Source organism: Notechis scutatus, chromosome 7 (assembly GCF_049901735.1).
Source record: "Notechis scutatus isolate UNSWTSFEM ecotype Mainland chromosome 7, rNotScu1.2, whole genome shotgun sequence".
NCBI lineage: Eukaryota > Metazoa > Chordata > Lepidosauria > Squamata > Elapidae > Notechis > Notechis scutatus.
Window position 1 is genome coordinate 6,244,163 of NC_142015.1, and position 17,628 is coordinate 6,261,790.

General features: G+C 44.5%; 1 protein-coding gene across 4 annotated transcripts in view; it reads right to left on the reverse strand.

Moving 5' to 3' along the window:
- Positions 1-9,923, reverse strand: part of FGFR1 (fibroblast growth factor receptor 1) — a 117,808-nt gene extending 107,885 nt beyond the window's left edge. The window contains exon 1 of one of the 4 annotated variants that reach the window (XM_087969623.1): positions 9,379-9,923. The gene's annotated coding sequence lies outside the window, so the exon portion shown is untranslated. The remainder of the gene's footprint in view (positions 1-9,378) is intronic. The other 3 variants (XM_087969625.1, XM_087969624.1, XM_087969626.1) reach the window with 3 other exon arrangements.
- Between the last annotated feature and the right edge of the window lie 7,705 nt (positions 9,924-17,628).

The window sequence follows — 17,628 nt, forward strand, 5'->3', positions numbered from 1 at the left end:
TGATATTTTGATAAACGGACAAGGAACTAAGAAATGAAACAGAATCCTGCAGTCTGATCACAGGAACTCAAAGAGAAAAAATTCATTGAGCTCCTTCTTCAAACAAATGCATACAACACCATAACCTACAATTCCGAAAAAGGTGGGGAGAAGTCATTGGAAGTTCATTTAATTAAAAATATCAGGGAGCCAGGCTGGCAGTAAGCAATTTGAGCTGAAAAACATCCCAGCCCCAATTAGAAAACACAATTCTGGAACAAATAGAGCATTAACTGGATTCCATGCATGGCAAATTCCTACCGATCCTACATTCCCAGCAGAGGCTCAAGATTAGTATGATAAAAGCACTAGCATTCTCCCTGGGATGGCTCAATTAGCACAGGAGTTACTATCTTGATGAAAGTCATGAAGCAGTGAAGACAGGAGTGTCAACTCCATGCAAGGGGAGGAAAATGGACTTAAAACACAGATTATATCTTCTGTGAAGGGACATACTCTGCACCAACCAGGAAACAAAACAATCTATCTGCTGACACAACCACACACACACACACCACATACCGATTTGATGATGTTTAGATACCGTTCCTATACCTTAAGGTCCATTCATTTCTTGGATCTTCTTCACACATACTAATAGCTCTGGAATAAGCTTCGCTTCTGCCATTTTTCACTCCCTGACCCTTAGAAACACTTGGAAGATGATCTAAGGTTGTTTTCACTCCAACTGCTATCAAAACACGAAGAAGAAGAAGAACCCCCTAAGGAGCCAACTAATGTTCTCTCCAACAAACAAATGGGAATGTGTCAAACTAGACCCCTCCACATCACAATTGCTGGTTTGGTGCTTTGTAAAAGAAGAGTCATCCATCATGGCAACATCACCCCACTTCCAATTTAAAAGAACGGTGCCTGGTGAATTTATCTATTTATTTATTTTATTTATTTGATTTGCCAATTGTTTACAAGATAATAAGTATAAGTGTATACATAGTTGTGAATACATGAAATGGGTACATATAAGAAAAATAAAAGAAGAATAAGAGAAACAATAGGACAGGGACGGTAGGCACGTTGGTGCTCTTATGCACGCCCCCTACAGACCTCTTAGGAAAGGGGTGAGGTCAATAGTAGACAGTCTAAGGTTAAAGTTTTTGGGGTTTGGGGAAGAAACTACAGAGTCGGGTAGAGTATTCCAGACATTGACCACTCTATTAGTTAGTTGTATCCAGTACAATTAGTTGTATCCAGCATGGACTTTTAGACTTCAATCAGAACAGAGCTGGAAGGGACCTTGGAGGTCTTCTAGTCCAGCCCCCCTGCTCAAGCAGGAGACCCTAAACCATTTCAGACAAAAGGTTGTCCAATCTCTTCTTTAAAAACCTCTGGTGTTGGAGCACCCACAACTTCCCCATGCTCCACTGTGGGAGCACGAGGAAGACACAAGGTGAAATCTTGGGAATTATTCCCACCAAAAGGAACACATTTTCAGCTGCCAAACGAAGACACCCAGAAATTTCATCAGCTGAGCTGGAAAGAAATCAACTCAGCTCCTGAACAGAAAACAAGGTCAAGTGATCACACTGGTGCCAATATGAGTTTGGAGCAGTACAAAATGGCACATAGGGAAACATCCTCAAGAAAAGAATGAAGGGCTCCATACAAATGGAAGATATAGTACAAGACCTTGGGATATAATAACAGAAGGTTCTCTAACAATTTTCCTAATAGGCATTGGAAGTAGTTTTGCCCTCTTCTACAATTTATCTGTGGAATCGATCCTCTCCTGCTCCATTATGAAACACTATCCAAAAGTAAAAGACAGAATGCAAATATTTTAATTAAAATAAATTGAAATATAAAGGCAGATCCATCCCCCATCTCTCTCTCTCTCTCTCTCACACACACACACACACACACACGCAGCAGCTTTAATGATAGAACAACCAAGATAGAAGAACAACCAAGATAGAATTATTCTACTTGCTCAGCTGGGAATCCTGACGTTTTCCGAGAAGAAAGAGACGTGTGTCTTGATCTAGCAAATGTTCTTTAATTGTCGTAGGACAGAAGGAATGGTGCTAGAAGGTCTACTTTCACATGAAATACACAGAAGTCCCCATGTTTGTTTTTTATAGAGGGGGGAAAAAAAGTTTAATCAATAACACGCAACGTAGTATGTACGCAATCAGAATCCTCAAACAAGTCCACAGGACCATGGGTGGAAAACAGTTCTTGGCTGTGAGTGAAAAAAATAGCACCACCAATGTATTCCAGTTAGGAAAGCAAAAAATAATGGATGGATGGATGGATGGATGGATGGATGGATGGATGGATGGATGGATGGATGGAAGGAAGGAAGGAAGGAAGGAAGGAAGGAAGGAAGGAAGGAAGGAAAGGGGAGGGAGGGAAGGCAGGCAGGCAGGCAGGCTCTGACTTCCAGAAAATTAAAAAAGATATTTCCATACTTTTCATTGGACTGCTGAGTGCTAATAAAACAAGGAAACCTTTGAATTCTTTCAAGAATTTATCTGGCACCTTATAGCAGATTGCCGGTGTACACAAAACAGCCCCAAAATGTCATATGGAAAGTGCAATATATCCTACTAACTTTCCTTGCTAAACAGAATGCCAAATTATCACTTAAGCACCTTAAAAGATGGGAGCTCAGCCTTCTCTGGGTGTTTATTTGAAACGTCATTGTTCCTTCTTACTTCAAATGTTGTATTTGAATTTTTAAAACAAGAAAAGGTCTTTTTAATTCATAAACTTAAATCCCTTCTCGACCAATGTAAAACAGCATCCAAAAGAAAGTAATCCAATAGAAGATGCCACCGATCATAAGCGTTTCTTATGAGCCTTTTATTGTTCCACACAAGAATGGAGAATGAGATCTGTGTCTCACCGTTTAGCAAACCAACAACACTTAATCTGTCTTAATTCCCCAGATTTAAGACTGCAGGATAAGGTGAAGGGGAACCTAATTTCCCATTTATGATGTGATCAATGTAAGCTCCAGAGAATCAGCATTTTTATTGAATCAGCCCCTGAGGAGCTGATCTGGAGTTGGCACTCTCTGGCCCCAAGATTTTTATGGCTGAGAAGAATCATTAGCTTTACTTTAATTCATTTGGTAGACTTTCCACCTTGAAAAGTCGGATCTCTTGAACTTAGAATAAGTACTTCCAAAACCACCCTATCCTTCTTTTCTTTTACGGACCCTCTTCACAGTTTGTAACAAACCATTGCTTCCTATGCTTATTGAATAAAACATAATAGGTGGGATTTAGACATACTCATAAATCACGGTTTAGAAATCAAGTTGGCTGGATTCATGTAACATACTGGTTGTAAAACCAAGCACTATTATGATTTAACATCATATATGCAGTTCTAACCCAGCCTGAAAAGTGTGCATTCTGTCCTGCAGCTAACATATTAACCCAACCACCATACGGCCATAATCCAAAGCCAGAACACTGTTGAAGTTGCACATAATTGTTTTTTTCAAAATATCCTAGATGGAAAAATCCCCTTATCTTGAGGTACACTGCCACGATTTCTATTTATTTATTGAAAAATATTGGTAGTTACAGTACCTTTTTGAAGGTGTCCTTTCAGTTAATGATGAGGGGAGAGGAGCTTTTAATTTGGAATAAAGTACTTAAAAGATATTCAATTCTTTTAAAAAAAAAATCTTTTATGGGCTCTGATACTGTTGGATATTAGCTACGGCACACACCAAAGTGAATAGAAGCTGGAGTAATAAGAAAGATTAACTGGCCCCCAAAGTATCAAAGGGAGAAACAATTTGCTTCAAAGTTGATTCTAAGTATCTATCCCTTAAGGCATTTATAAATATGTGTATGCTTATAAATGGGAATATTAAGATATTATTTCCTCCTGAGCTGGCAATTAATCACAAAGAGGCAGCCATGGTCTGGAATATAAGACAACAGAAAAACACCTGCAGGATTCTTGCAGAGATCCTGTTCCATAGCAAAACATCTGATTTTATGGCTATATTGCAATGACCCTTGGTGAACCAACAAAACACCCTTTTGCACCTGTATTTGCACAACACGTAGGTGTACCTAATCTTGGAGTGGAGACACACACCCATGGGAGCACTCGGTAACCTTTCCCTTATCTTGTATACCTTGGAGCAAGGAGGAAACATGTCACAGGTGTAACTATCTGTTAAGGGGCGTGCATAAGCGCACCATCGTGCCTACCGTCCCTGTCCCATTGTCCCCATTTATTCATACCTATTTCCTGCGTTCATACTCATGTTTATACTTATACCTATTATCTTGTAAGCCAAGGATTTTCAAACTTGACAGCTTTAAGACTTGTGGACTTCGACTCCCAGAATTCCTGAGCTAACATGACTGGAGGAGGAATTCTGGGATTTGAAGTCCACAAGCCTTAAAGCTGTCAAGTTTGAAGACCCCTGTATGTAAGCAATTGACAAATCAAATCAAATAAATAAATAAATGAAATGAAAATAAATAAAACCATCTGTCTAAAACAGAGCTCCCCAAACTTGGCAACTTTGAGACTCATGGACTTCAACTCCCAGAATTCCTCAGCCAGCAAAGCTGGGAGTTGAAGTCTACAAGTCTTAAAGTTGCCAAGTTTGGAGACCTCTGGTCTAAAGCGCTGTTGTAACTTTGAACAGGTCAGTAAATGAACTGTGGCTAGTCGAGGACTTCCTGTACCAGCTGAGTACTAGGCTCTAGTCCAGGGCGACTTTTAAGACTTGTGAAGTTCAACTTCCAGAATTCTGGCGGGGGAATTAAAGACCGATGGATTTCAACTCCCCTAGCTGGCTGGAGAATTCTGGGAGTTGAAGTCCACAGGTCTTAAAAGTCACCACAGGTGGACACCACTGCTGCAGTCCACAGGAAATGACATCATAGTCCACTCTTAATGATGTCACAGGACTCTGCTCAAAGACCAGTACCTACCAGCCAATGCAGCAGTCAGCTTGCTTAGTCCTTTATGAAAACCAGCCCAAACCGAAAGGGAAGACTTGATATTCAACCCCTCCAGAAGAAAATCAACATAGGGAGGCCCCCCCCTCTTCAAGCCAATTTACACCTAAATTGCACCAATGCCTTGTAAACAACTCTCCTCCCCATTCTTCCCACCTCATCAAATAGATTTTAAACTTTAACAGGTGGCCAATGTACCCCAAAACTCCATTTGTTGGGTCAATGCTAACAAAAGTACACAGACAGGAGCAGTTTGGCACGGTGGAGCCTGGCAATGCATTTGTTTTCCTGGAAGGAGCCTTCAGCAACGAGGAAAGCTTTCGCCCAGCCCCTCATCAGCCTTCTGTTCCCCTTGCTTTTGGCTTCTACTTGGCAACCCAGCAGGCAGTTTGGTTTTAGAATAGAATAGAATAGCAGAATTGGAAGGGACCTTGGAGGTCTTCTAGTCCAACCCCCTGCTTAGACAAAAAACCCTATACCTACACTACTTCAAACACATGGTTATCTAACATCTTTTTAAAAACTTCCAGTGTTGGAACATTCACAACTTCTGGAGGCAAATTGTTCCACTGATTAATTGTTCTCACTGTCAGGAAATTCCTCCTTAGTTCTAAGTTGCTTCTCTCCTTGGTTAGTTTCCATCCATTGCTTCTTGTCCTGCCCTCAGGTGCTTTGGAGAATGGTTTGACTCCCTCTTCTTTGGGGCAGCCCCTGAGATATAGGAACACTGCTATCATGTCTCCCCTAGTCCTTCTTTTCTTCAGACTAGACATACCCAGTTCCAGCAACCATTCTTTGTATAATTTAGCCTCCAGTCCCCTAATCCTCTTGGTTGCTCTTCTCTGCACTCTTTCTAGAGTCTGAATGAAAAACTGCTGGTGACCTTCTACCGCTGCACCACAGAGAGTATCTTAACTTACTGCACCTCTGTATGGTTTGCCAGTTGCACAGGGGCAGATAGGACAGCACTCCAGAGGGTTCACGTCATTGCCCAGAGGATCATGGGTTGCCCTCTCCCCTCTTTGGACGAGCTTTATAGCTCCCGCTGCCTTAAGAAAGTCCAAAACATTCTCAAAGATCCATCTCATCCTGGGCATCCCTTATTTTTGAACTATTACCATCTGGCAGATGGTACAGGACAATAAAAACAAGGACAAAGAGGCTGAAAAACAGCTTCTATCCCAGGGCAGTAGCTCTACTGTATAGTGCAGTGTTGGTGTGGGGTCAGGGATTTTCAATTCAATGTGTGGAGGGTGAAGGATGTGTGTTTGTGTTTATTTTCATGGTCGTGATGTGCACCGAAGATGGTGCTGGATGTCGTTGTACGAGGTGCAATGACAATAAAGTAAACTAAGAACTAAACATCTTTTTTACATCGTGGCAACCAAAACTGGACGTCGTATTCCAAGGGTGGCCTTATCCCAAGGCATTATAAAGTTTTCTTGTCTCCTTTGTTAACGGAATCACTGCAGGTGTTAAGTTAGTAACACGGTTGTTCATTAATCTGGTTTCCTCATTGAATTTGCTTGTCGGAAGGTTGCAAAAGGGGATCCCTTGAAGATGGGGGTTCCTGAGCCCCCCAGCTGCTGGCTTGTAGCCTCAATTCATTCCTGCCCCATGAAAAAGACAGCTCGCCTAGCACGGACAGTCCTTGACATACGACCGCAATGGATGCCAACATTTCTGCTGTTCGGTGAGAACATTTGCTTTGCCCCATTTCGTGAGCTTCCTTGCCACCGTGTTTAAGGGAATCACTGCAGCTGATAAGGGAGTAACCTGGTTGTTAAGTGAATCTGGATTGTCAAAAGGTCCTAAAAGGGGGAATCAAATGACACCGGGATGCAGCAATGGTCATAAGTGTGAACCAGTTGCCAAGCATCTGAATTTCAATCACATGATGAAGGGGAATGCTACAAAGGTTGTAGTGGTGAAAATATGGTCATAAGTGCTTTTATTCCCAGTGCTGTTGTAACTTTGAAAGGTCACTAAATGGACAGTTGTAAGCCGAGGACTACCTGTAACAGCTCTCTAAATCAGGGGTCTCCAACCTTGGCATTGGTTGACCTCACCTCTTTCCTAAGAGGTCTGTTGGGGGCGTGCATAAGCGCACCAATGTGCCTACCGTCCCTGTCCTATTGTTTCTTTTTTTTTCTTATTTGTATCCATTTCATGTATTCATGTTTATACTTATACCTGTTATCTAATAATTGCTTGACAAAATAAAATAAAATAAAATAAACTTTAAGACTTGTGGACTTCAACTCTCAGATTCTGGGAGTTGAAGTCCACAAGTCTTAAAGTTGTCAAGGTAAACTACCTGGCCTCATCAATGAACCAAAACCCATCACGACTTGTACAGTACCAGCTTTTCCCCAAAGCTGTTTATTTTTTTCCCCCTTCAAAAGACAACTGGACTTTCCTTGAAGACTTCCTTTTTTCAAGAAGCTTCTTCAGAACTGAGCTGCACTGAGAACCAAGGAAGTTCCTTGGATGAGAAGCAAAACGTTTTCAAAGGAAAACAAGTCCACTGCCTTTTGGTTAAAAAAAAAAAAGCACCTTTTTTGACCTGGGTGGTTGAGAATCCCCATGGACAGTACAACCTTTCCTCACTTAAGCTCTGCTGGGCTACAGAATCCATGCTAGGTGGGGAATTCTAGGGCAGGGGTCTCCCACCTTGGCAACTTTAAGACTGGCAGACTTCAACTCCTAGAATTCTGGGAGTTGAAGTCTTCCAGGTTTAAAGTTGCCAAAGTTTGAGATCCGTGTTCTAGGGTGCTACCAGAGAAGGTACCAAACCGAAGCTCCATCCATGTGTTTGACACCCCACAAAATTCCATTGCAAAACAAAACAAGACCCTTTTCTGGCCCACAGTGCAAATTTCAGAAGAGGAGGGAGAAAAATAAACCACCAAAGGGAGACCAGTTAAGGAAGGAGCAATTTCTACTTTGGGAGGGAGAAAGCTCAAAGTAAAAAACCATCAAAGAACCAATAGCTCCAAACGGGGTTGCCTTTAAAAGGCGAAGTTGGGTCTGAAATCCTGGATAAATTCGAAGCCCACCCCTCTCCCCAGAGATTAGTTAAGGGGCCCTTAAGAGTATCTCAGAGGTTAGACTAATGATGGGATTAAAAGATAAAGGAGAAAGGGAATATTACATGATTTGGGGCTACATGGTTCAGAGTGGTTAGAGAATAGATGTATAAAGACTGTATATACAAGTTATTTAAGAGGGACAGGAAATATATGTATGTACATTTGTAAAAAGGTTAAAATATATATGTAAGAATATTGATATAAAAGCAGTATATAAGAGGAAAGGAAGAAAAATGGAAATACAAATATGTAATTATGTGATACCAATACTGAAGCAGCTGTAAAGATTGGAAATGTGGTGTAAATGTTGGAAAATGTGTAATATATATATATATGTATGTGTGTGTGTATATATGTATATGTATATGTGTATGTATGTGTGTGTGTGTGTGTGTGTGTGTGTATGTATGTATGTATGTATGTATGTATGTATGTATGTATGTATGTATGTATGTATTAATCTCAGAGGACACCCACACACACCCTCCTTCATTTCAAAGATTTCCACAGCTCACTTGGAGTCCAGAAGAAGAGGAACCAAGCCTTTCTCCAGCTTGGCGCGCTCCCGGGTTAGGAAAGCCCCAGACCCCCCCCGCTTGCAAAAAAAAAAAAAAAAACCCACGCACGTCTGTATGTGTGCCCGCTTGTTCCTGGCGTGCACGGGGACACGAGCCACTGCACCAAACCGGAACGGGACGGCGGCCAACACCCACGTCCGTCCGTCCCCAGTCAGACACCCACCGACCCACCTTTGCCAAACCCTGCCGCTCTTTCCTTCTCTCCTCACCCCCCCCCCACCCACCCCAGGGCACATCCGCAGCCTTAGTAAGCGCCCCTCCGCGGGCCTCCGGTCGTCTCTTCCTCCTTTGCCGCCCCCACCCCCGCCCATCTCGCACCTCCGGCGGGGAAGCGGACCGGGTTCCGAGCCTTGTCCCCCCACCCACCCACCCACCCACCCGTCCGTCCCCAAGATGTTGCACTGCCAGGCGCCCAACGCCGGGGGCGATGGAGAACCCCGGGCTCCGCTGCAATAACCAGCGGGAACTTTGCCAATTGCACTCGCTGCGCCCGTCCGTTCCTCCCCAAGCCCGGCCAACCTTTCCAGCATTTCCCACCCACCCCCGGTTCTCCTCCTGGGAAAAGCTACCCCTCCCTCCCAACAGGGATCGAGGGGACCCCTGGATGGCTCCCCGGACGGTTCCGAGGGCCGAGAGGCCCCAGAGACCCCCACTCGGGAAAGGGGAAAAAGTTTGGGCGAAACTTTCTCCCTCCAGCCGCGGGCAACTTACCCTTCGGACGGGGGAGGGGGCCCTTCCCGGGCGCAGGCGAGCCTTTCCGGGGGGAGCGGGGGAGAAAGTCGTCCCCCCTTCTTCTTCCTCCTCCTCCTCCTCTTCCTCCGAGGCCGGCGGTCCCAGGTGTCCCCCCCCCACCCCCCGTAGGTCCGACTCCGCCGCCGCTGGGAAACAATAGGCGAGCCACGCGCGCTCCTCCTCCTCCTCCTCCTCGGCTTTCAGAGTCCGGGCTCCATCGGCGGCGGCGCCGATCCGCCGAGAGCGCAGGCGAAGGCAACCCAGCGGCGGCGGCGGCGGCGGTGTAAGCTGCAACTCCGCCTCCCCAGTGGCCGGAGGAGGGCGGCCGGAGCAGGCAAGGCAGGTGGGCGCGGGAGAAGCGAGACGGCGGCCACGGGGCGCTCCGGAAGGGCTCTCCGGCGCGCGCGCTTCCCGGGCAGAGAGAGAGAGAGAGAGCGACGGCGGCGGCTTCTTCCTCGCGCTCCGCAGAACGGCCGGTGCTGGAGGCGAGTCACTCGGGCGCTCGCCCAGTCCGGCGGCGGAGAGCAGCCGGGGAGGAGGAGGAGGAGGAGGGCGCGGGGGGGCGGGAGCGAGTGAGTCACTCCCACCCCCGCCCGGCCCCGCCCCGTCCGCCCGACTGCCAGCCCCTCCTGCTGGGGGGTCGGGGGGTCTTCGGGAGCTCCGACGCTGGAGCGTTCGCGGGGAACCCAGCCGAGCCGGGCTGCCTTCCACCCGGGGCGGCGCTGCACTACGACGCCGGCCGGCCCGCGGGCTGCTGGAGTTGATTGTACCTGGAGTTCATTGTACCAACCGCGGTTCCTTTTAGCAGCAGCCCCCCCCCGCTCCCTTCAGACCTCAATGGGAAGAGGGTGGTGGGGAAGGGGCGAGCCTCTTGAATCCCTGCCGGATTCTGGAGTACAGGTAGTCCTCGACTTACAACGGTTCGCTTAGTAACCGAAGTTACAAGGGCAGTGCGGGGGGGGGAAGAAAGTGACTCCTGACCATTTTTCACACTTAAGGAGAGTGGCAGCATCTGCTTTACATTCCGATGCTTGACCAGGGGGGTTCATATTTATGACGGGGGGGGGGTGTTGGGTGATTCTCTTTTGTGAAGAACCAAGGGGAGGGGGGGGGCGGGAGCCAGATTCAGTGAATTTCCCAGCTGCGGTGAGCGAGCCAAGTCATAAAATGGGGCAAGACTCACTTCACCCAAAGAGATTGGATTGCCATTTGTCAGAATTGGTGTAGGGTCTCCCGCTTTTTGCGCAGAAGGTTGGACTGGATGACCTATAAGGTCCCTTCCAACTCTGATTATCTGTTCTCACTTTGCAACATAAATTCTGGGCTCAGTTGTGCTTGTAAGGCAAGGACATCCTGTACTTTCTTCCTCCTGCATCTGCCCCGTTTTCCAAGCTGGAAGATTTCAGGCTGGAGTTGGAGGAGTCTCTGTGGGGTGGCAATCGACGGAGAAAGGAGTCAGGCCGTGGGGTTGCTTTTTAAAGCCTGATCAGGCCTCCGCAGGCAAAATGGGAACGTGGTAACGAATTTGCTGGTACCAGCATTTGCTTTTTGGTGTGTCCCCGGATTCCCTTTCAGACTGGGGTGTTTGTGGCCTGGAAAGTGACTGCCTGGGATTATACAGATTAAAGTCTACAGCCGTGATGGGCGAACCTCTGGCACGCAGAGCCCTGAATTTCGATCACATGACCATGGAGATGCCGCAAAGGTCAAAACTCTGAAAAACATTCATAAGTCATGTTTTCCAGTGTCGTTGACTGGTGGCCTAAATCTCAGTAACTCATTTTAGATTTACCCGCAACTAAGCCATGCTGGTTTGTAAACAGGCACCCCAATCCACAGTGAGACAGGTTGGTTTACTCAACCCACAAAACCTTTGCTTTCTTTGGTTTTGGTTAACTTTGTGCAAACTCAATGTATGTATCTTGGGAGCAAATGCACCAAAGACAAATTCCTTGTGTGTCCAATCACACTTGGCCAATAAAGAATTCTCTTCTCTTCTCTTCTCTTCTCTTCTACTCTACTCTACTCTACTCTACTCTACTCTACTCTACTCTACTCTACTCTAATTCTTCTATTCATATTCTTCTATTTTTTTCTTATTCTATTCTATTCTACTCTTATTTTTCTATTCTACTCTACTTCTACTCTACTCCTACTTTGCTCTACTTCTATTCCATTCCACTCTAGTTCTATTCTGTTCTATCTTATCCTATCCTATCTTGTCCTATCCTATCCAAGTAATTATGGCTTATTCAGCAAAGCATGGTTAAATAAACTGACATAATAATGGGGATGAACCAGTCTAACAGGGTTAACTGAACGAGCCACAACTAGCTAAATTTACCCTTTAAGTCATAATGTGGTTATTAGACTGTGTTAATGTGAACACCAAGGAAGTTAGGAGCAGTTTTGAGCCTAGACCAGGGACCTCCAACCTTGGCAACTTTAAGCCTGGAGGACCAACTCCCAGAATTCCCCAGCCAGCAAAGCTGGCTGGGGAATTCTGGGAGTTGGTCCTCCAGGCTTAAAGTTGCCAAGGTTGGAGGTCCCTGGCCTAGACAACATGCTCTGGAAGAACATAGAACACAGAATAATAGGCTTGGAATATCAGGGAATTGCACAAGTGTCCAAATGAAGTTAGAGATGCTGATACAAAGTTGTAATTTTTATATAAATATATTTAACTTCTATATTTACAACAGACAATATAGGAACAACATGAAGTAATTCACAGATAGTGTACAGAACACATGGAAGAAAAAGGCGGGAAAAGGGGAACCTTTTGGGCCATTGTACCCTTTACTGTTCCACCCACTAACTTTAAATATCCCAACAATGGAGGTCTTCTCTAGTCCACCCACCACCACCACCCCACTCAAGGAAGAGGCAAAAGATGTGCCTCAACAATTTTTCTAATTTCTGGGCTTCTTTGGGTCTGCCAACACTTCTTTATCTCTCAAGGTGTTCCAAAGGTGGCTCACACATTTTGTGCTACACCAGAGGTCTCCAAACTTGGCAACTTTTAAGACTTGTGGACTTCAACTCCCAGAATTCATAGCTGGCTGGAGAATTCTGGAAGTTGAAGCCCACAAGTCTTAAAAGTTGCCAAGTTTGGAGACCTCCGTGCTACACCATAGTTTGTTTTAACTATGGTTTGAATCAACTGCAGCACTTACTTCATGCCACTAAACTACAGAATGGAAGAATCTGCATCATCTGTACAAATTCACAATCTGGATTCCTAAATACACCCACCCACAACCGAGCTTACTAAATTGTGTTATAAGCATGCAACTCATTTTCTTTTAAATTTTTCTACCGAAAGAGTTTAAGGACCTTGCAAAGTGGCAGGTGCTCTTGACATTTTCTTTTCTTCAAAATGCCCTCTAGGGAATGAAAGGAAAAACAGGAAGGAAGAAGCAGGAAAATCCTCTATTAATTGTTGTTTTTGTTGGGAAGCTGAGTTGCACTGAATCTGGGGGCACCCCAGGCAAGAGATCTTGGCCTTTTGCCTGCTAAGCTAAGCACCTGCCCAAAGTTTAGGATGAAGTTTTTCTTCAGGGAAAATGACTGTATGGGAACAAATTGGGCAGAGCTCTGATCTCTTGAGAATCACTGCAGTTAAGGATGGATAGACGAAGCCATTTCCAGTCATCTTTCCTAAATTCAGACTGTACATTCTCTCCAATAGAAGATAATATTCGTAGCTCGGGGTTGAACTGTGGAATCCTTGGTGTTCTCCCGAGTCAAGGAACTACCAACTCAGACAAACCATTGATAATAAACAACAAGGAACCACCAAGAGCTTTCCCATCAAAACTGACAGCTCAAGCCCTTGTATATGTGTCAACTCAGGAAGCTCAAACTGCCCAAGGAGCTGCTGATTCAGTTCTACAGAGGAATGATGGAGTCTGTCACCTGCACCTCTATAACTGCCTGGTTTGGTTCTGCAACCCAACAGGACAGACACAGACTTCAGAGAGTAATTAAGGCTGCAGAAAAAACAATGACTACCAACCTGCCTTCCATCGAGGACCTGTATCCTGCACAAGTCAAAAAGAGGGCTGTGAAAATATCTACAGACCTTCACATCCTGGACATAAACTATTTCAACTCCTTCCCTCAAAACAATGCTGTAGAGCATGGCGCACAAGAACAACTAGACACAAGGATGTTTTGTCCCGAATGCCATAACACTGCTAAACAAATAATTCCCTCAACACTGTCCAACTATTTACAAAGTCTGCATTATTATTACTATTAATCATCCGATCATTCCTTTCACCCATCTCCTACCACTTATGACTTTATCCTTGTTTGCTTGTATCTTATGATTATTATTGACTGTTTCCTAGTATGTTTTGATTGCTTATTCTACCCTGTAACTATCATTAAGTGTTGTACCTTATGATTCTTGACTCTTAATGAATGTATCTTTTCTTTTATGTACACTGAGAGCATTTGCACCAAAACAAATTCCTTGTGTGTCCAATCACACTTGGCCAATAAAAATAAAGAAGAAAGAAAAGAATTCTATATAAAGAGAGAGCAAACCTCACAACCTTCTAGCACTGATCATCTTTTCTTCCTAGCATATTTCCTCAAGTTCAGGGTCTAATTTTCGGGTCATTGAACGCCACTTTGCTTGTTCAGCTGCATCTCCAGGGCACAGGCCCATGGCTTTCATATCTTTGTTGATGGTGTCTTGCCATCTCTGTTTTGGACACTCCTGAGGTCGCCGGCCATTGAGTTCTAGTTGGTAGGCAGTCTTGGCCACGGTGGAAGGTGCTGCTCTCTGGACATGTCCATACCAGCGGAGTCAGCCTTCTCTCATCTCTATAATTGGTGCCACACCAAAATGTTGTCGAATGGTGTCATTTGTGATGTGGTCAAGAAGGGAGATGTCTGATATCCAATAGAGCATTTGCATTTCCATGGCACGGAGAGAGCTTTTGGTCCCTCTTGTTGCTGCCCAGCATTCAGTGCCATACAGTGCAACAGAGCGGATGGTTGTCTTGTAAATCTTAGATTTAAGATGGGTTGGCATTCGTCTGTCAGATAACACACTGGTGAGTTCTCACCAACCCTTCTGGCACTGATGTTACCTAATTGGATAATGGAACATCTGCAAGAAAATAACCAAGTCCACAGAGCACCAAGGGCCTGTCTGTTCTCTCCCTTAATCCCAAGAGTATGGAGATCGGTTCACAGCCAAAGAAAGGCAAACCCACATGATGGCTTATGCTTTGTAAAAGTATGGTCATCGCTCAGACTTGGTTTTGATTTCAAGGTATATCGAAACTCCTAAATTCTCCTGTCTCTCTGATGGAATCACCTGAATTTCTGTTGGCTACACAGCTATTAAAACACAACAGAAAGAAAAGCAGCAGAAATGTTGTCCTGGCCTTCTCTCAACCAAAAATAGTTCCTCCTTAGGAATTCCTTCGCTGATATCTATCACACTTGACCAATAACTGGGTAGAGGAAGTAGATGGTTAAAAGGGGTTGCTGAGCCAAGACTGCAGTTCTTTTTCTGGCATGCTGTACTGTAGTTCCTTTCTTCCATTTAGAATGTAAAATCAATAGTTGTAAATCAGATGAGCTGGCTATAAAAAGCTGATTCTGATACTTCCTGTCTTTAAACAGTAAGTGTCCATGTGCAGTTTGGTTTTCTCTGCTTGTCTAGTGTTCTGCTTGCAGTGAATCTTGCAGCCATACTGGGGGAAATGCAGGGTTTAATATATATATATATATTTGTTAATTATTTGCTTGGAGGTGGTTCAAGTATGAGCTGTCTGTTTCAGAGGAGAAATGGTTATCCTATCATTCCACATAATGCTCTAAAGTCAGAAGGACATTAAGATTTTGCTCTCCCTCCTTCCCTGGTTGTGGGGAAAGCAGTGCCAGGAAAAGCAGATCTTAGAGTCTAAACCACTTTTCTTCCCTACTTTAGCAAGGATCTCTAATTGTGATCCAATAACCAGAGGAAAATAAGGTATAAGAAAAAAGAGGTAATCATATCATTTTTATCAATAGCCATAGCATTTAGGCTTATACACCAATACAACATTTAAAATGAATATTGGTTGAAATTAGAGTTTGAAAAAGAATGTTACTAGGTATGATCAAAAGTAAAAGTTATTACTATCAGAAGAATGTGGCAAATATTAATAATTGAAAAATGAAGGACCAAGTGCTGTTGCAGTTATGTATAACAACATTAGATTACGTAAGCTGGACTAATTTAGTAATGTTTTATGTATTATTATTGCTTTTGTATCAAAATGATGACACTCAGATACCACGCTGGTCACGAAATAACATTGATGTATGTTTTTAAAAATAAACTACCCCCCAAAAAGAAGATATATACTGCTGTATAGTGTTTTACAGCTTCCCCCTAAGTGGTTTACAGAATTAGCCTATTGTCCCCCAACAATCTGGGTCCTCATTTTACCCACCTTGGAAGGAGGGAAGGCTGAGTCAACCTTGAACCTGGTGAGATTCGAACTGCCAAATTGCAGGTAGCTGGCAGTCAGAAGAAGTAGCCTGCAGTACTGCACTCTAACCACTGCGCCACCATGGCTCATTTGTTCCCCATAGGACTCAAAGGTCAACACCATGGCTGTCAAATTCATGGCCCGCAGGCTGGATGTGTCAGGCGCTGGCCATGCTCACACCTGGTTTAGTGAGGGGAGGGGAAAGTCCCAATACATCATGTGACATCACCGTGACAACACAAGTTTGACACCCCTGGTCAAGACCAACCATTCCCTTCCCTCTAAGCCTAGGATAAGTACGTTTCCAAGACTGTAGACTGGTTGTTACAGAAGGCTAAGGTATAATATAGTTTTAGCTTAATATATTTTGTGAACTAGCCATTCTGATCAAGAGATTCTAGAAGCTGAAGTCCACACATATGGATATTGCCCAGGTTGGGAAGAAGTGTTTAGTATATTGCATGCCATAAACCCAGTCACTTGCAACTTGTTCAATAAATCTTGGCTCAATGAACCAAAGCGTAATATAATCTATAAACCTACTCTAAAAGGTACTTAGCTCCTGGGAATTAAATAAATGACATTTCTACCTTCCCAATCACTTTGGCTTCTGTGTAGCTAGATAAATCCAGGTAATATTTCCATGCTATAAAAGGACAGTTGCTTAACAAGGCAAAGAAATACAGGTCAACCCACTTGTTCAGGATGGAGGAACAAGCAGATAAAAGCAAATAACATTGTAAAAGAAGACTGCAAGAGTAAAACCAATAATAGAAGAGTCTTTCACTCCTACGAGTCAGGATTCTTGCTTAAACTAGACCTGTGGTTTAGCTCATCTGTAGTTTTGGCAGGAACAAAAGCCAAGAGGCTTATATAGTCCTCAGGTAGGGAGAATAATTTTGACTGGCTTGTCTTTTCTTTGGCCCAGAAATACCAGGAAAAGAACCATGATTGATGGTAGGGGAGGAAAATCATCCCCAAAATGAAGTTGGGAGGAGAAAGTGGCAAACTTCCCATCCATTTTTGCATATTTGCAGAGAGACGTTGGCTGAAAGGGAAGGAGGAAGTGGAACAGATCCAGCAGAATCATGCTCAATTCCTCAATTCTTTAGCCAGCATCCTCCGGGCTCTGGAGGCTCTTCGGAGGCCGGAAATGGGTCCGTTTCTGGCCTTCTGGAGCCTTTGGGACAGTGGTGGGATTCAAAAATTTTTACTATTGGTTCTGTGGGCATGACTTGGTGGGCGTGGCAGGGGAAGGATACTGTAAAATCTCCAGTCAGAGGTGACATTTGCCGGTTCTCCAAACTACTCAAAATTTCCGCTCCCGGTTCTCCAGAACTGGTCAGAACCTACTGAATACCACCTCTGCTTTGGGAGGTTTGTTTTTTGTCCTCCCCCAGCCTCCGCATGGGCCCTGCACTTGCCTTGCATCCAAAATGGGCCGCAGGGAAACTCCGGGGAGAGGAGAGGAGGGGTGGGAGGGGCCAGCCAGGGTGGGATTTTGCGGTTCTTTGAACCGGCCATAACATTAGCTACAGGCGAATTCATAGCAGCCCACCCCTTATTTAGACCATAAGTCCCATATTGGTTTCCACTAGGTCGCCATTTTTATTAGGTGGATTGAATACTGTTTGGGCAGAAATGAAATGTATAGACGACAAGGGGTTATCTAGGCTTGTGACTTGAATTAGTCTGGTGGTCATTTCCTTTCTCCAAAGAAGCCTAGGAA